The following is a 20,313-nucleotide window of genomic DNA, read 5'->3' as shown; positions in this document are numbered from 1 at the left end:
TGTGGATAAAGGGGAACCAGTGGATGTACTGTACTTGGATTTCCAGAGGGCATTTGATAAGGTGCCACATCAAAGGTTATTGGGGAAAATAAAAGCTCGTGGTATGTGGGTAACATATTGGCATGGACAGAAGATTGGCTAGCTAACAGGAAACAGAGAGTAGGCATAAATGGGTCATTTTCTGGTTGGCAAGGTGTAACGAATGGTGTGCCACAGGGATCAGTGCTGGGGCCTCAACTTTTTACAATTTATATAAATGACTTATTAGATGAAGGGACTGAAAGTATGGTTGCTAAATTTGCTGATGACACAAAGATAGGTAGGAAAGTAAGTTATGAAGAGGACATAAGGAGGCTACAAAGGGATATAGATAGGTTAAGGGAGTGATTACTGACCACCTTCAGGCGCTTACCCATTGTCTCTCGAGACAAGGAGGCCAAAGAAGGGAGTGACAAAGATCTGGCAAATGGAGTATAATGTGGGAAAATGTGAGATTGTCCATTTTGGCAGGAAGAATAAAAAAGAAGCATATTATCTAAATGGTGAGAGATTGCAGAGCTCTGAGATGTAGAGAGATCTGGGTGTCCGAGTGCATGAATCGCACAAGGTTAGTATGCAGGTACAGCAAGTAATTAGGAAAGCTGATAGTAAGTTATAGTTTATTGCAAGGGGAATTGAATACAAAAGTAGGGAGGTTATGCTTCAGTTATACAGGGTATTGGTGAGACCACATCTGGAGTACTGTGTACAGTATTGGTCTCCTTATTTAAGGAAGGATGTAAATGCAATTGAGAGAAGGTTTACTGGACTGATACCTGGGATGGGTGGGTTCTGTTATGAGGAAAGGTTGGACAGGCTAGGCTTGTATTTGCTGGGCTTTATAAGAGTAAAAGGCGACTTGATTGAAGCATATAAGATCCTGAAGGATCTTAACAGGGTGGATGTGGAAAGGATGTTTCCTCTTGTGGGAGAATCTAGAACTAAGGGTCAGTGTTTAAAAATAAGGGGTCGCCCATTTAAGACAGAGATGAGGAGAAATTTTTTCTCTCAGAGGGTCGTGAGTCTTTGGAATTTTCTTCCTCAAAAGGCGTTGGAAGCAGAGTCTTTAAATATTTTTAAGGCAGAGGTAGATAGATTCTTGATAAGCAAGGGGGAGAAAGGTTATCGGGGGTAGGCGGGAATGTAGAGTAATCAGTTCAGCCATGAACTTATTAAATGGCGGAGCAGGCTCGAGGGGCCGAGTGGCCTACTCCTGCTCCTAATTTGTATGATCCTTCGTTTTTATGTATGTTTGTAACCTTGGTCAGAACATGCAACCATCATGTACAACAACAACTTGCACTTACGTAGCACCATCAACATAGTAAAACATCCCATGGCAATTCACAGGAAAGACATCAAATAAAATTTGACACTGAGGCACAGAAGGAGAGGTTAGGACAGGTAAACAAAAGCTCGGTCCAAAAAGTAGTTTTTTAAGGTACAATTTTTTTTTAATGCTCATGGGATGTGAGCATCGCTGGCCAGGCCAGCATTTATTGCCCATCCCTAAATGCCCTTGAGAAGGTGGTGGTGAACCGCCTTCTTGAACCGCTGCAGTCCATCTGGTGTAGGTACACCCACAGTGCTGTTAGGGAGGGAGTTCCAGGATTTTGACCCAGCGACAGTGAAGGAACAGCGATATCGTTCCAAGTCAGGAAGGTGTGTGGCTTACAGGGGAACTTGTAGGTGGCGGTATTCCCTTGCATCTGCTGCCCTTATTTTTCTCGGTGGTAGATGTCATGGATTTGGGAGGTGCTGTTGAAGGAACCTTGGTGCATTGCTACAGTGCGTCTTGTAGATGGTGCACACTGCTGCCACTGTGCGTCGGTGGTGCAGGGAGTGAATGTTTGTGGATGGGGTGCCAATCAAGCAGGCTGCTTTGTCCTGGATGGTGTCGAGCTTCTTGAGTGTTGTTGGAGCTGCACCCATCCACGTTAGTGGAGAGTATTCCATCACACTCCTGACTTGTGCCTTGTAGATGGTGGACAGGCTTTGGGGAGTGTTATGACTACCTGGTTCATGCTTTGTATTAATTTTCTGGAGGTACATTTTAAGTTGGGAATTGATTTTTTTTTAATACAAATAAAAACACCTGGTTTGAGAAAGTGGCAAACAAACCTAGGGCGGTTACAAATCAAAGGGTGGCTGATGTTTATTTAGTAAGATCATATTGGGAATTGTAAAGACTCTATACAATGGGAACCCCTCTTAACTTGTTGATGGAGACGGTGTGTCTGCAGCTACATCTGTCAGAGGTTTAAATTATTCATTAAATCTCTTTGTTCTGGGAAAGTATAAGTTCAAAAATTTCTCCATGTGTGCTTACAGAGACAGAGTTAGAGGTGAGAGCCAGAAACCTGCAAGTGGCCTCATGTCGTTGGGCATTTGCAACCAAAAGTTTTAGAAGAAATTGCTCTGTCATTGTTAACAATATCAATTATTCATGTGTGCATCAGGAATCAAAGAGAAGATTTGGAGTTAGAAATAATTAGCTTAAATTGCTATCTGGGACATCCCATATGTACTATAAGCTCTGGAGATAGATGTTGCTAGGGAAATGCCTTTTTGGGCCAGCTGTTTTTTTTGGGTGTTTGCTGATTCAGTCAGTCACTTGGCCTTCGGAAAGCTTTTGACTTTGAAAGCAGTTAGACTCAGGAGCAGAGAGGCCATTGAGAAACAAAGTGTTTCTGTTTTGAGGTAGGTCCATGCTCAAGCTGGGAAGTCCAAATTCATGAGGTGTTGCAGGTGAATTGGAGGATTTGCCTAGCCAAAGTTAGAGGGAGAATCCCCAGGAAATCTCATATCTCAAAAGATAGCTGAGAAACTAAGGAATCGAAGTGAGTACTTAAGAGGTGTGATACACTTTGGATTGGTCCCAAGAGAAGTGAAGAAACTATCAAGTTCCTGTAAAGTACAGGGGACTCAGGGTGGAAGTAACAATCAGGTGAGGGTGTTCTGTTGAGATTTAGAGTTTAAAATATTCATCTTCATGTTGTGTTAAGAATTTGAGTTGAAAGTATAAGTGTTTACAAATTGTAGTGTTAAGTTAGTCGTGGTTTGCTTTGTTTAACTCCTAAAGTTTTTGTTTAAAACGTGAAATCTTGTGGAGTAATTCTTTCACCACTGACCACCTCCAGGCGCTTACCCATTGTCTCTCGAGATAAGGAGGCCAAAGAAGAAGAAGAGAATTCTTTCAGTAATAACTGGGAATTCAACTTTCTCTTTTTAAAAGTTAATGGTCTCTAACAGGATCATAATAGGTGTCAGGAAGTGAGTTACTTGCCACAGAATTCTCAGCAACTGGCCTGACTCTTCTGGCCACAGTATTTATGTGACTGGTCCAGTTATGTTTCTTGTCAATGGGAACCACCAGGATGTTGATGATGGGGGCATGCAGTTACATGTAAGTGGGAGGTGGTTAGATTGTCTCACTGCCTGCCACCTGTGTGGTGCGAGTGGTACTTGTCCTAATGGATGAGAGAGGTAGAGAGGCAGAGAGATTTAGGGAGGGCATTTCAGAGTTTTGGACCCAGGTAGCGAAAGCGTTGCCGCCCGCCATTAGTAAGGTGAAGGAAGTGTCAGATATACAATTGGCCTGAAATGGAGGAGTGCAGAGATCCTGTGGGTTGTAGAGCTGGACGGAGTTATAAGACAGTGGCTTCAGTCATAAGGGCAAAATATTTTGAGGGATACGGAATTACCTGCACAGCTCCCAGTTACAACACAGAACACAGGAGTTAAAGCAGAACAATTACCTGTTTGGTTAAAATGTAGCACTGTGCTGTGAGCGCAGAATTAGACACTCTTTTTCTCCGCGCTTCACCACAAATTGATCATCGGGAATCACTGAAAGGGGCGTTAAACAGTTGACAACACATATGCACTTCATACAATGTGTGAATCAATGCTTCAAACACAAACATAGCTCAGCTCATTCAACCCACAGTGGAAACTCTCACAAACATCCTTCTAAAAGACAGTGGCAGATCTCCACAGTCTCTCTCACAGACACGGGCAGCAGCACACTGCCTGTTGCTGACCCTGCCTCTCTCTCAGTGAGAGTTTCTGCCACTCTCTGTCAGACTGGCTCGTGTGTGTGTGAGAGAGTTTGTTCCTATTTACTGAAACTGATCTTACTGAGGAACAACTTTTCCCAGAATGTTTCCTGCTTCTCCCTCTCCGTCTATAATCTGTGGACAGTGATTCAGCGAGCTACAGCTCACAGGCCAGGTGCCCGTGTATATCAAACATTTAACTATTAGATTAATATCACCAACATTTGATAGGATCTGATTTAACCCTAAATGTCACCAGCACAGACTCCCCCAATGTGTAGATGCACTGCTTCCTGTGATACTCAACTGTACAATACAAGCAAGGCTGATGTTTAGTTCCTGATGTACGTAATGAGGTAAGCTGGGGGCAAAGCTGCTATCATTAACCTTGGTTTCCCTATCAAAATGCAGGCATAGAAAAATCTTCTACAGTTTCTGCTTCTGGTCATTAACCCTTTGAATCCTGCTGTAAAGTTTGGACATCAGATGAAGACAGTGTTGAGCTCAGCTGTGATGCTCCCCTTGGCTGAATTGCAGGTTAACTGTCCAAGTGTATACCTGGAAATTGGATTTGAGGGTAACAAAGGGTTGCTGGTAGCTGTGGAACCCTGCCCCAATCCATCATTTCCTTCAGCAGAAGGACAAGACAGGAGGGATATAGGATCCCACACAACGATGAGCTGCAGCACACAAGGACACGAGAGTTACCTGTCCGGTCGTAAGGAGCTGCGGAGTTGCCTCTGCTTTTAGCGACAGATACTTTTTCTCGCAGCCTCTGTGCAAGCTGCTTTTCGGAGAGGATTGGCGAGGTGTTGAAAATTACGCAGCACATCTGCACCTCATAAAATAAGGGAAAGAATTGCATGTACATCATCGTGACTCCCATTCGTCACAAGACTTTCGAAACTATCCCCAAAAGTCCATCCAACCAACACCGGGAGCCTTTGACAATCTGTGACCAGAGATACATGCAGCCACAAACTACTTGTTGTATCAGTGAGAGTTTCTGCCGCTCTCTGTGACACTGGCTTGTGTGTGTGAGAGTGTTTGTTCCTATTTACTGAAACTGGGACTGACTGGGGAATATCTTTACCAAGAGCCCCTCCTGCCGCTCCCTATCCTTCTCTCACCTGTCGACACTGACCCAGGGGAGCTTCACCTCAGACCAGGTGCCTCTGTACTGTAAACCTTTACAAGATTAATATTACCAGCATTTCAGGGGAACTGATTACAAATCTGAAACCAACATTCAAATATTTTAAACCTAAACTTCAGCAACAAGTTGTGCCCAATGTGTAGACGCACTGCTCCCTGTGACATTCAACTATACAACACAGGCAAGGCCGAGGCTTGGTCACTGATCTGTGTTGATGAGAGAAGTTGAGAGAGGGGTTGCTATCATTAACCTCAGTTTCCCTATCGACACAGAAGCTTAAGAAAATCTTCTATGGTTCCTATTCCTAACCATTAACCCTTAGACCCCTTCTGGAAAATGCAAGAGTTTGAACATCGGATGAAGATAGCAATGAGCTCTGGTGTGATGATCCCCTTAGTTAAATAGCCAGTTAACTGTCAAGCTGCGGAGATAGAATTCAGTTTTTAGCTAACAGAGGGCTGCTGGTACCTGGGAAATGCCGTTCCCATCAGCCACTGCATTCAGCAGAAGCACAAGACACCCGGGATCTAAAATCTCAACATTACAATGAGCTACAGCACACGAGGACACAATAGTTACCTGTATCATCATAAGGAGGCTCTGTACTGAGCTCAGGCTTTGCTTTACGCACAGTGCTTCTGATAATTTGCCCAAGTTGATCCTTGGAAAGGATCGGACCAGAGTTGAATAAGTAACAGCACGTCTGCAGCTGAGAGAACAAGTAACCTAGTGTCAAATCGAGAAGCCTCATCGCTCCTCTCCTTCACACTAACGTGGAAACTTTCTAACAATGTCTTCCCAATTAATGCACAACTTCTCTGAAATCCTTCAATACAGGGACAGCAAGTTAGCCTCTTGATACAGAACCAGTCTGCATGTCCCAGGTAATTCTTGTGATGCTCACTTGTGTGAGAGAGAATTAGTTTGTTCTTGTTTACTGCAACTGCCTCTGAGTCTGTGGATCAAGAAATCATCACCCAGAACCCTCCTGCCACTCCCTATCCTTCTCACACCTGTCGTCACTGACCCAGGGGAGACTCGCCTCACAGATCAGCTGCCTCAGGATAGTAACCCCTTAATTGCTGGATTAATAATGTCAGCATTCTGTAGAAATTAGTTACAGCTTGAGAGAGGCCTTTCCCCCAAGCACAATAGTGTGTTAGTTCAAATGAGGCATCAACTGAGGCCCATCAGTCCTCGCAGGTAGATGTAAAAGATCCCACAGAGGGTCGTCAATCTTTGGAATTCTCTCCCCCAGAGAGCAGTGGAGGGTGGGTCATTGAATATATTCAAGGCTGAGTTGGACAGATTTTTGATCTACAATGGTTATTGGGAGAAGGCAGGAAAATACAATGGAGGCCACAATCAGACCAACCATGATCTAGTTGAATGACAGAGCAAGCTCAAGGGACTAAATGGCCTACTCCTGCTCCTAATTCTTGTGTTCCTATGTTAATTTGAACAAGTGCACAGGAATTCTCTCTTGTATCCTGGCCAATATTTATCCCTCACTCAAACAGATTATCTCTTTATGCGACCTTGTCCTGCCAAATTAACTGCTGTGATTCCCTACATTACAACAGTGACTGAACTTCAAAAGCACTTCCTTGCCTCTAAGACAATTTGAGACGTCCCGAGGGCGTGACATGGTGCTATATAAATGCAATTTTCTTTTTCTGCTTTAAATTTGCCAATTGAATGAATGAAATTAGTTGTAAATTTCACAATTGTTTTTGTTCCTTGAAAGCAAAGTATAAAACTCACAAACGCAAATTTCACTTTCACTGAAAAAGGCCGTTCGGCCCAACCAATGTGAATTGGTGTTTACCCTCCACAGGAGCAGTATTCCTAATCCCATGTTCCCACCCTGATCCCATATCTCAATATTCCCCATTCCTTCACACACCTCTCCAACCTCTTTTTAAATGTTGACCCTTTCAGTCACTAGTCACTTCATAATTTTAAACACTTCCCTCAAATCACCGGGCTATTTCATCTCTTCTAACAATAGTTACCAGCGCAGATAATTCCACACAACCTTGGTAAACAAATCCAACAGCACTGTGCAACAACAATTGCATTCATATAGCACCTTTAATTATACTGAAACATGCTAAGGCACTTCACGGAAGCGATTATCAAACAAGATTAAACACTGAACCACATCAAGTAGATATTAGGGCAGGTGACCAAAAACTTTGTGAAAAGATGGATTTTAAGCAGCGTCTCAAAGGAGAACAGATGCGGAGAGTTTCAGGAGGTGAATTTGAGAGTTTAGGGCCCAGGCAGCTGAAGATGCGGCTGCCAATTCTGGGATAATGAAAACTGAGGATGTGCAAGAGGCCAGAATTGGAGGAGCGGAAAGGTCCCGGACCTTTGTAGAGCCGGATGAATTTATAAATCACCAGCGTCGGTCAAAAGAGGCAAGAAATTCTGAGGGATATGGAATCACCTGCACAGCTCTCAGCTACAATAGGAACACAGGGATAATGCACAACAATTACTGGTTGGGTTAAAATGTGGCACGGTGCTCATTGAAGAGGCGTTGAACAGTTGACAACACACGTGCACTGCTTCAAACACAAACATGGCTCAGCTCATTCACCCTGCAGTGGAAACTCTCGCAAATGCCCTTCGAAATAATAACGGGAGATTTCCACAGTCTCTCTCACAGACACGGGCAGCAGCCCACTGGCTGTTGCTGATCCTGTCTCTGTCTCACTGAGAGTTTCTGCCACTCTCTGTGACACTGGCTTGTGTGTGTGAGAGAGTTTGTTCCTATTTACTGAAACTGGGACTGACTGGGGAATATCTTTACTCAGAGGCCTCTATCTATCCTTCTCTCACCTGTAGAGACTGACCCAGGGGAGCTTCACCTCACAGACCAGGTACCCCTGGACAGTAAACTTTTATTAGATTAATATTACCAGCATTTCAGGGGAACTGATTACAGATCTGAAACAAACACTCAAGTATCTTACACCTAATCTTCAGTAACACATTCTCCCAGTGTGAAGATGCAGTGCTCCCTGTGACACTCAACTGTACAATATAAGCAAGGCTGAGGCTTGGTCCCTGATCTGTGTTGCTGAGGTGAGGTGGGGGCAGGGTGCTATCATTAACCTCACTTTCCCTGTCGTCACGGAAGCTTAGGAAAATCTTCTACGGTTCCTGTTCATTAACCCTTTCATACCTTCCGGAAAGTGCGAGAGTTTGAACATCGAATGAGGACACTGTTGAGCTCAGCTGTGATGCTCCCCTTGGTTCAATAGCCTGTTAAAACACGTCCAGGTGCGGAGATGGGAATTTGCGCGTAACTAATGTTGGCAGCTGTGGAACCCTGTCCCCATCCATCACTGCCTTCAGCAGAAGATCAAGACAGGAGGGATATACAAGCCCACATTTATGATGAGCTGCAGCACACGAGTTACCTGTCCGGTCGTAAGGATCTGCGGAGCCGCCTCTGGTTTTAGCAATAGACACTTTCTCTCGCAGCCTCTGTACAAGCTGCTTTTCCGAGAGGATTGGAGGGGTGTTGAAAAGCACACAGCACATCTGGACCTCGATAAATATATCGATGAATTGCATGTACATCATCGTGGCTCCCACTGGTCACAGCACTAAACTAGTGCTTGCAAACAGCCACACACACACTACTGTATCAGTGAGTTCCTGCCGCTCTCTGACTTCACTGAAATTGGGTTTGAGGATGTAGATTGGGGAATAGTTTTACCCAGAACTCTGCTACCTCAGCCTCACCTTCTCTTACCTGTTACTGCCCCTGGGAAAGAGTCTGTCATAGACCAGGTGGCTGCAGACAGTAAACTCTTCATTACCAGAGAGTGAATTTGATTAAAAATAACTTCAACCAGTCTAGATACACATTGTACACAACAAAGCAGCTGGTGCAGCCCCTCACTGACAATCCCACCGGCCTGTTTGCTGTCTTGTTCACCATGAAAGGATGGACAAACTTGCATTTATCTCACAACTCCCCTGAGCTCAGCAACTTTACAGCCGACAGAAATGAATTTGCTGGGAGAGTCAGCCTGGACTAAGAATGCAAGTCACTGGAATGGGATTTGAACCCACAAACTGCTAACACAAAGGCAAAAGCGCTACCCACAGAGCTACAGCTGACACATGTACCCACAGAAGGCCAGATTCATGGCCCCTGTGTAGCCTGACCCACTGTATGCAAAGAGCTCCAACATTATATCCACCACAGGATGTGTGCAACTGAGCTCTGCAATCCAACAAGATCCCAGGTTGGACCCCCCGTCTGGTGGGTCCAACTTGGGTGGAGTTTTGGATCTGTAATTAGTGTTAATTCAGTAGCAGTAACAACAATTTGCATTTATATAGCACCTTCATCATTGTAAAATGTCCCAAGGTGCTTCACAGGGAGTGTTATCAAACAGTATTTGATAAACTGAGTCTCATATGGAGACATTCCGAAAGGTGACTAAAAGCCTGGTCAAAGAGGTAGGTTTTATGAAGTATAAAGGAGGAGAGAGAGGTTTAGTAAGGGATTCCCAGAGATTAGGATCCAAGCAGCTGGAATCATGGTCACCAGTGGTGGAGTGAAGGAATTGGGGGATGTACAAGAGACCAGTATTGGAGGAGTGTAGAGATCTTGGAAGGTTGTAGGGCTGGAGGAGATAATGTGAAGGATTTCAGACAAAAATGGGCAAGAAATTGAGGGATGCACAGCTCTCAACTACAACAGGAACACAGGGGTAAAGCACAACATTTACCTGTTGGGTTAGTAGATAGCTCAGAGTCAGACACCGTCTCTGTGTGCTTCCCCACAAGATGGTTGTGAGGAATCACTGAAGAGGCGTTGAACAGTTTACAACACATGTGCACTTCATACAATGTGTGGATCACTGCTTCAAACACAAACATGGCTCAGCTCATTCACCCTGCAGTGGAAACTCTCGCAAACGCCAATCTAAACAATAGCTGGAGATTTCCACAGTCTCTCACAGACACGGGCAGCAGCCCACTGCCTGTTGCTGATTCTGTTTGTTTCTCACTGAGAGTTTCTGCCACTCTCTGTGACACTGGCTTATGTGTGTGAGAGAGTTTGTTCCAATTTACTGAAACTGGGACTGACTGGGGAATATCTTTTTTTTTATTTCCAAAATATACTTTATTCATAAAAATCTGCAAAAATTACATTGCCAAACAGTTTCAAACAGCACCAAAAAATACAAACATTGCAAGGGAGATCAGTTTCCTTCAATACTATCATGAGTTTCTTCACAACCCTTCCATTTCACAATTGTCACGCCAATTACAGTTTTACATTTACAGCAAATGAAAATATTAACGATACAGTTCGAGGGGTTTCCCATGGATCCAGCCCTACCCAGAGCCCTCCATCTATCCTTCTCTCACCTGTAGAGACTGACCCAGGAGCGCTTCACCTCACAGACCAGGTGCCCCTGGACAGTAAACCTTTAACTATTAGATCAATATCACCAGCATTTGATGCATCTGATTACGGATCTGAAATAAACAATTTAACTGTAAACCTCAGCAACCCGGATTCTCCCAGTGTGTAGATGCACTGCTCCCTGTGACGTTCAACTGTACAATACAAGCAAGTCTGAGGCTTGGTCCCTGATCTGTGCTGATGAGGGGAGGTGGGGGCAGGGTTGTTATCATTAACCTCAGTTTCCCTATTGACTCATAAGCATGACATGTTTCTCTGGTTCCTGCTCCTGATCATTAATCCTCTAGCCCCTGCCGGAAAGTGCAAGAGCTTGCACATTGGATGAAGACATGTTGAGCTCAACTGTGATGCTCCCCACAGTTGCACAGCCGGGTCACAGTCTAGGTGCAGAAATGGGATTTGGGTTTGTGGGTAACAGAGGGTTGCTGGCACCTGTGGAACCCTGTCCCCATCTGTTACTGCCTTCAGCAGAAGGATAAGACGGGGGCGGGGGGGGGGGATAAAGAATCCCAGTATTATAATGAGCATACGAGGACATGTCAGTTACCTGTCTGGTCGTAAGGAGCCTCTGTACTGAGCTTGGTCTTTGCTTTAGGCACGGTGCTTCTAATACTCTGCCTAATTTGATCTCTGGAAAGGATCGGAGTGGAGCCAAACATCTGGCAGCACATCTGCAGTTCGGAGAACAAGTAACCCAACTCAAGATACAGAAGTCTCATCACTCCTCTCCTTCCTCCTGCTGTGAAACCTTCCAAAATAACGTCCTCCTAACCAATGATGCAACTTCTCTGAAGTCGTTCAATGTATATTCAGCAAGCGAGCCTCATGATGCAGAACTTGTCTGGATGTCCCGGGTAATTCTTGTGTTGTTCACTTGTGTGTGTGTGAGAGAGAGAATGAGTATGTTCCTGTTTACAGCAACTGCCTGAGTCTCTCACCTGTCGTCACTAACCCAGGGGAAATTCACCTCACACACCAGCTGCCTTTGAATAGTAAACATTTAATTGCTAGATTAAAGATGTAGGCAAACCATGGAAACCATAGTTACAGCTTGAGACAGGATTTCCCACATGCACAGTAATGGGCAAGTTCAGATGAGACATTAAACCATGGCCCGTCTGCCCGCTCAGGTGGATGTAAAAGATCCCATGGCACTACTTCGAAGAAGAGCGGGAGAGTTCTCTCTGGTGACCTGGCCAATATTTATCCCACATCTGCCAACACTAAAACAGATTATCTGATCATTTGGCACACTGTTGTTTGTGGGATCTTGCTGTGCCCAAATTAGGTGCGCGATTCTTACATTACAACAGTTACAAAAATTACTTCAGAAGCAAACTTCCTGTGATTGTGACAGGGGCTATATAAATGCAAGCTCTTTTTTTATTTAATGAATGGAATTTCTGTTCTAAATTTCACAATTATTTTTGTTTCTTGAAAACAAAGGATAAAACTCGCAAACACAAATTTCACTCTCAGAGAATCGCACGCAAATTACAAATTAGGGGGAGGCGGTGGCATACTGGTATTGTCACTGGACTAGTAACCCAGAGACCCAGGTATTGCTCTGGGGACATGGGTTCAAATCCCACCACAGCAGAAGGTGGAATTTGAATTCAATTAATAAATCTGGAATTAAAAGCCAGTCTAATGATGGCCATGAAACCATTGTCGATTGTTGCTGTCCTTACCTGGTCTGGCCTACATGTGACTCCAGATCCACAGCAATGTGGTTGACTCTTACATGCCCTAGCAAGCCACTCAGTTCAAGGGCAATTGGGAATGGGCAATACATGCTGGCCTGGCCTGCGACGCCCACATCCCATGAAAGAATTTTTAAAAATTACAACAATGAAAAAGGCCGTTTGGCCCAACCAATCCGAGTTGGTGTTTACCCTCCACAGGAGCAGTATTCCTAATCCCATGTTCCCATCCTGATCCTATATCTTGATATTCCCCATTTTTTCACATACCTTTCCAGCCCTTCTTACATGTTGACTCTGCCTCAGTCACTAATCACTTCATAATTTTAAACACTTCCCTCAAATCACCATGCTATTTCAACTCTTCGAACAAAAGTCACCACTGCAGATAATTCCACAGAACCTTGGTAAATAAATCCAACAGCACTGTGCAGCAACAACAATTGCTTTCAAGTAGCAACTTTAATATACTTGAACGCCCAAAGGTGCTTCACAGGAGAGATTATCAAACAAAATTTGACACCGAGGAGATATTAGGACAGGTGGCAAAAAACGTAATAAAAAAGTAGGTTTTAAGGTGAACCCTAATGCAGGAGAGAGATGTAGTGATGCGGAGTGGTTTAGGGAGGGATTTCCAGAGCTTAGGGCCCAGGCAGATCAAGATATGACTGTCTATTCTGGAGTAATGAAAATCAGGGAAATGCAAGAGGCCAGAATTGGAAGAGCACGGAATCACAGAGCTTTGTAGAGCTAGAGGAATTTATAAATCACCAGCTTCAATCAAAAAAGGCAAGAAATTTTGTGGGATACTGCTCATCTCTCAGCTACAACACAGGAACACAGGAGTCAAACACAACAATTACCTATTGAGTTCAAAGGTGGCATGGTGCTGACTGTGGGTATAGAATCAGACACTCTCTGTGAGCTTCCCCACAAGTTGGTCATCAGGAATCACTAACGATCCAATGACCAGTTTACAACACACGTGCACTTCCTACAATGTGTGAATCACTGCTTCAAACACAAACATGGTTCAGCTCATTCACCCTGCAGTGGAAACTCTCGCAAACATCCTTCTAAACAACAGCGGGAGATTTTCACAGTCTCTCACAGACACGGGCAGCAGCACACTGCCTGTTGCTGACCCGGTCTGTCTCTCTCAGTGAGAGTTTCTGCCACTCTCTGTGGCTCCTGTGTGTGTGTGTGTGAGAGAGCGTTTGTCCCTATTTACTGAAACTGGGACTGACTGGGGAATATCTTTATCCAGAGCCCTCCATCTATCCTTCTCTCACCTGTTGACACTGACCCAGGGGAGCTTCACCTCACAGACCAGGTGCCTCTGTAAAGTAAACCTTTATTAGATTAATTTCACCAGCATTTCAGGGGAACTGATTATAGATCTGAAACAAGCATTCAACAAATTTAACCTGAAACTTCACCAGCATGGATCACGCCCAATGTGTAGATGCACTGCTCCCTGTGACACTCAACTATACAATACAAGCAAGACCAAGGCTTGGTCCCTGATCTGTGCTGATGAGGGGAGGTGGAGGAAGGGTTGCTGTCATTAACCTCAGTTTCTCTATCGACACGGAAGCATAAAAATACACAGTTGCTGATCCAATCATTAACTCCGACTGCTGTGAGGGTCAGCACATTGGAAAAGTTAGTGCTGAGTTCTGCTATGATGCTCCAGTTGGTTGAATAGCTGTTAACTGTCTAGGTGAGAATTTGGTTTGTGGTAAACAGCGGGCTGCTGGTACCTGTGAAACGCTGCCCCCAACTGTCACTGCCTTCAGCAGAAGGACAAGACAAGAGGGAAATAGAATCCCAACATTATGATAAGGTACAGCACACGTGGACACAATAGTTACCTGCATCAGCATAAGGAGGCTCTGTACTAAGCTCGGTTTTTGCTTTTCGTACAGTGCTTCTGATACTCTGCCTAAGTTGATCATTGGAAAGGATCGGACCAGAGTTGAAAAGGCGACAGCACATCTGCAGCCTCGGGAATAAGTAAAGCAACTGCAGATCCAGAAGCCTCATCATTTCTCTGCTTCACACCAACGTGGAATCTAAAGTATAAATCCTCCCAACTTTTCTGAAATCCTTCAATATGGTGGCCTCAAGCGAGCCTCTTAATATAGAACCAGTCTGGATGTCCTGGCTAATTCTTGTGATGCTCACTTGTGTGAGAGAGAGTGAGTTTGTTCTTGTTTACTGCAACTGCCTCTGAGTCTGTAGATCAGGGAAAAGCATCACCCAGAATCCTTCTGCCACTCCCTATCCTTCTCACACCTGTCGTCACTGACCCAGGGGAGATTCACCTCACAGACCAGCTGCCTCAGGATAATACACATTTAATTGCTGGATTGATAATTCTGACATTCTGTAGAAATTAGTTACACAACAGTGTGTTAGTTGAAATGAGATATTAAACTGAGACCCCGTCAGCCCTCTCAGGTGAATGTAAAAGATCCCATGGCAGTAATTTGTAGAGCGGGGGAATTCTCCAATGCATCCTGAGCTAATATCTATCCCTCACTAAAACTGATTATTTGATCATTTATCACATTGTTGTTTGTGGGAGCTTGCTGTGCACTAATTGGCTGTCACATTCCCAACATAACATCCCTTACTACATTTCAAAGTAGTTACCCTGCGGTGAAGCACTTTGGGATGTCCTGAGGATAGGCACTATATAAATGCACAGGAGGGCAGGGAACACTGCAGCCCTGTATACCATGAGCTTAGTGCCAGGTTTGAGGTCTTTGTCGTCAAATACTGTTTTCCTCAGACGAAGACTGCGCAGGCTCACTGGAGGTGATGCTGAGTTTCAGTATTGCTGTCTGTCACCAGCGGTATCTCTGCAAGACCCTGCAAATTCAGTGGCAGGACAGGTGCTCCAATATCAGTGTCCTCTCTCAGGGCAACATCGTCAGTATTGAGACACTGGTCATGGCTAGTCAGTTACGTTGGGTGGGCCACATCGTCTGCATGCCTGACACAAGACATTCAAATCGCCACTGATTTCTGGGAATCTCTTGCCCGAGACCACCCAAAATGGAGAAGAAACATCCTCGAAGGTGCCCAGGCAGCGACCAAGTGCAAACAGCGGAAGGAGCGTTTGGAAATTCGAGCATCCCATTCACTCGCCTCACCAAACACCACCTGTCCCACCTGTGGCAGAGTGCGCGGATCCAGAATTGGACTATTCAGTCACCTAAGGACCCACAATCCTGGAGTGGAAGAAAGTCATCCTCGTTCCCGAGGGACTGCCTAAGAGATAAATGCAAGTTCTTCTTTAAAGTATGACCTGTGCCTATTTAATGAATGAAACTCCTGTTATAAATGTCACGATTGTTGTTGCTCATTGAAAACAAAGAATAAAACTCACAAACACAAATTTCACTCTCAGAGAATCACCCACAGATCACAACTGAGAAACGTAATTTGGCCCAACCAATTCGTATTGGTGTTTACCCTCCACAGGAGCAGTATTCCTAATCCCACGTTCCCACCCTAATCTCATTTCTTGATTTCCCCATTCCTTCACACACTTCTCTAACATCTTCTTAAATGTTGACCCTGTCTGTGCTTCAGTCACTAACTACTTCATAATTTTAAACACTTCCCTCAAATTACCCTGTCATCTCCATTTTTTTTTTAACAGAAATCACCAGTGCAGATAACTCCATGCAATCTTGGTAAATAAATCCAACCACACTGTGCAGCAGCAACATCAATTTGAATTTATATAGCGCCTTTAACATAGAAAACTGTCTCAAGGTCACCAGAGCATCATCAATCAAAATTCAACACTAAGCCACATAAGGAGATATTAGGACAAAGATGCAGGTTTTAAGGAGTGTCTGAAAGAAGGAAAGCGAGATAGAGAGGTGGAGAGGCCGAGGGAGGATATTCCAGAGCTCAGGACCCAGGCAGCTGACGGCACAGCCCCCAATGGAGCAGCGATTAAAATCGGTGATGTGCGAGATGCCAGAATTGGAGGAGCGCAGAGATCTCGGAGGGTTATGGAACTGTCAAAAGTTACAGAGATAGGGACGGGAGGGGTCTTGGAGGAGTTTGAAATTAAGGATGAGAATTTTAAAACAGAACTAAATTTGGAAAGATGCAGATTATCTGATGAACAGCTTGATCTGTGATTGGGGCTCTACAATTGATGAATGTCCTTTTTGCCAAGAAAGCATCGGATTCCTGTTCTTGATTATCATCCAGTGATCTCTGATGGGGGAACTGATGTGCGTGTGTGTGTGTGTGTGTAGAATAAATCCTGTCTGGTATGTTTCTCACTGAACTTGTACACAGATACTTTTAGCCGATTAGGAGGGTGGGCAGAAACCAAGGGAAGAGAGCACAGAATTAATCTCTCAGCTTCAGCAAAGAAAACAAGGCCTGGAACTTTGAAAGGAAATGAATCGGCAGCACAATTATCAGATACAACACACTGGAGTAGTTACCTGTCTTGTCAAAGGGAGGCATGGTGCTGACTGTGGGCCCAGAATTAGACACTCTCTCTCTCCGCTTCACCACCAGCTGTTTATCAGGAATCATGGGCACGGCATTGAAGACTTTGCAACACAGGTGCACCTCGTAGAGGGTACGAAATGCCTCGCTGTACATGAACATCATAATTGTGCCCATTAACACCATGCCAGGGAATGTCCTCCCCACCAGTAGCAGACGATTTCCAAAAGGGCTGTCTTACATGGGCAAACCGCCTGTTGCTGAGTCAGTGAATGTTCCTGCCGCTCTCTGTGACGCTGGCTTGTGTATGTGTGTCTGTGTGTGAGAGTGTTTGTTCCTATTTACTGAAACTGGGACTGACTGGGGAATATCTTTACCAAGAGCCCCTCCTGCCGCTCTCTATCCTTCTCTCACCTGTCGACACTGACCCAGGGGAGCTTCACCTCACAGACCAGGTGCCTCTGTACTGTAAACCTTGAACTAAAACATTGGCGATTGCACAAATGGTCTCTGGGCAAGGCTGAACACATTGAATTAAGATAGGCTGAGAATCGTTTGTGCTGTGCTTCCTTTCCTGATAGGGTGTGCTAATTCTTTGAAAAATTGTTCTATAAAAATAAAGTACATAAGGACAACATTAAAATTGTCATTTTGTGGCTTTTTAATGAATAGAATTTTCTATGAAAATCTGTAATTTCACTCTGTTGTCCCCATTCATTTCTTCCAGAAGTGGGAACACATTTTCCAACGCTCGCCCTTCCTGCACCTGGGCAGCCTCACTACAATAAATGCAGAACAATATAAGGTCAGCAACTCTCTGCAACTGATCTCACAAGCAAAGGAAACACAACGGCCATTCTGTCAAACCTTGGTCCGGATCCCAGTGGAAATCAAGTGACAGCATCCCGATAGCAATCTAACACAACCTTCGGCATTAATTAAACAGCATTCCTGTTCCATTCCCCAGACAAAATTCTCAAGAAGAAAAGGTTCCTTCCAAGAGAATTGAGGGGGTTAAATATGGAGGTTGGCTCTTATGCAGGGACCCGGAGCAGGGGTAACGCTCCGTTGTTTATATACGCAAAGAGCCTAACTTGGGGGGGAGGGGCATGTGGGTGGTGTAGAAGGGACTAATTGGACAGCTCTTTCAAAGAGCCAGCACAGACACGATGGGCCAAATGGCTTCCTTCAGTGTTGTGATTCTATGATCCTAAGGCACAGGAGAACTGAACCATTACCTGTTTGATCAAAGGGAGGGACCTTGGTGACTGCAGCTTCAGAAGCAGACCCTCTCGCTCTCAGTCTCAGTGTAGGACCCACCTTGGGATCCATGGGAGTGGCACTGAACAGTTTACAGCACATGTGCACACGCCAGTACATCTCAATGAGGTCCCCGTATATAAGCATGGCTCCCCTTGCTCGCAGTGCGGTGGGAACTTTCCAAATAGTCCTTCCAAACAGCGGCAGGTCTCGAAAGGTCTTTCTCTCTCACACACACAGGCACCTTGCCTGTTGCAAACTCAGCTTCTCTCAGTGAGAGTTTCTGCCGCTGTCCACTGCTGGCTTGTCTGTGTTTGTTCCAGAGTGTTTGTTCCTATTTACGCATTCTGGGACTGGCATCGTAGATTGGGGAATAACTTCACCTAAGATCCATTTGTTGCTGTAGTTCCTTTCTGCCACCTGTTATCCCTGACCCAGGAGAGATCCACTTCACAACTCAGCTGCCTCTGTGCAGTACAGCCTTTAACTGTTGAATTATCAATAGTGATGTTTAAAAAAGCAATGTGGGTCTGCTACAACAACAAGAACTTGCATTTATGTAGCAACTTTACTGTAGAAAAACAACCCAATCCATTCCACAGCCTTTCCTATAACCCTGCAAAGTCATATATTAATAGTGTCATTTTGTGAAAATCTGTAATTTCACTTTTTTGGCCCCATTAATTTCTTCCAGTGAAACCAGTCAGTCAGAATAAAAGCAAATCGTTTATTTTCTTAAAAATCACGGGAAACCCTCCCCATGGCTCAGTTGGTAAATACACGATTTCATTGAGTTATGTTGGTTAAGAAGGTGGTGGAATCAATCAACAACAAAATCTTGTATTTATATAGTTCCTTTAAGGTGATAAAACAGTGCAAGGCACTTCACAGGAGCTCTGTAAAGCAAAACTAGACAATGAGCAACGTAAGGTGATATTAGGGCAGGTGGCCAAAAGCTTGGCCAAAAAAGTAGGTTTAAAGGAGCGTCTTAAAGGAGGGAAATGAGGTAGAGAGGCAGAGAGGTTTAGGGAGGGAATTCCAGAGCTTAGGGCCCAGGCAGCTGAATGCACAGCTAGCAGTTGTGGGACAATGAAAATTGGGGATTTTCAAGAGGCCAAAATTGGAGGAGCGCAGATATCTCCGAGGGTTGTGGGATGGAGGATGTCGCAGAGATACGGAAGGGTGGGGTCATGTGAGGGATTTGAAAAGAAGGTTGAGAATTTTAAAACTGAGGCATTCTGGACCTGGAGTCAATATCGGTACAGGGGGCAGGTGCAATGTAGGTACAATCAGAGAGGTGATTGGTGAATACAACGCGGAGAGAGTTAGGATATGGACAGCAGTGATCTGGATGAGCTTGAGTCCACAGAAGGTGTAAGGCGGGCAACTGATCGGGACAGCATGAAGAATGATCTGTTAAGGGAGGTACCAGAGCAGAGCAGATATTGGTGAGGGAGGGGCTGGGCTGGGGAGACAGAAGATCTGGGATAAATCAAACAGACTGACGAGCACAGTTACCAGTTACACTGCAGGAACACACGAGTAGAACACAGTTACCTGCGACGTCAAAGGGAGGCTCGGTGGGTGCGGAGTTCGATACCTTCCCTCTGAGCCTCAGCACAACATTACTCTTGGTATTCAGTGGCAAGGCATTGAATACTTTGCAGCACATCTGAACCTGCCAGATCACGTTAAACAATTCCTCATGCATCATTCCTCCTAGCCAGGCTGCCATGCAATCTCTCCAAATCGTCCTTCCAACCAACAGCGAAAGTTTTTGAAGATCTCTCTCAAAAGCACTCTGCCTGTCTCTCACAATGAGAGTTTCTGCTGCTCTCTGTGACACTGGGCTGTGAGTGTGTGGGAGTGTTTGTTTCTATTTAGTGAGACTGGCTGGGGAATATCATTACCCAGAACCTCTCCTTATTCTTTTCTTACCTGTTGTCACTGACCCAGGGGAGCTTCACCTCATACAGCAGGTGTCCCTCTATAATTCCTGGATTAATAATACCAGTGTTTGGCAGGAGGGGGAAGCACTGATCCAGAATAGCAAGGTCTTGTGGGCACATGAGGGAGATTCAGTAAAGACCCTATTGAGAACCTCAAGCATCGCTACTCTGCATGTGTTTGCAGTGCATATTATCTGTC

The sequence above is a fragment of the Heterodontus francisci genome, chromosome 10, assembly GCF_036365525.1.
Source record: "Heterodontus francisci isolate sHetFra1 chromosome 10, sHetFra1.hap1, whole genome shotgun sequence".
In the NCBI taxonomy this organism is placed as follows: Eukaryota; Metazoa; Chordata; class Chondrichthyes; order Heterodontiformes; family Heterodontidae; genus Heterodontus; species Heterodontus francisci.
Note: the sequence above shows the minus strand (reverse complement) of the source record.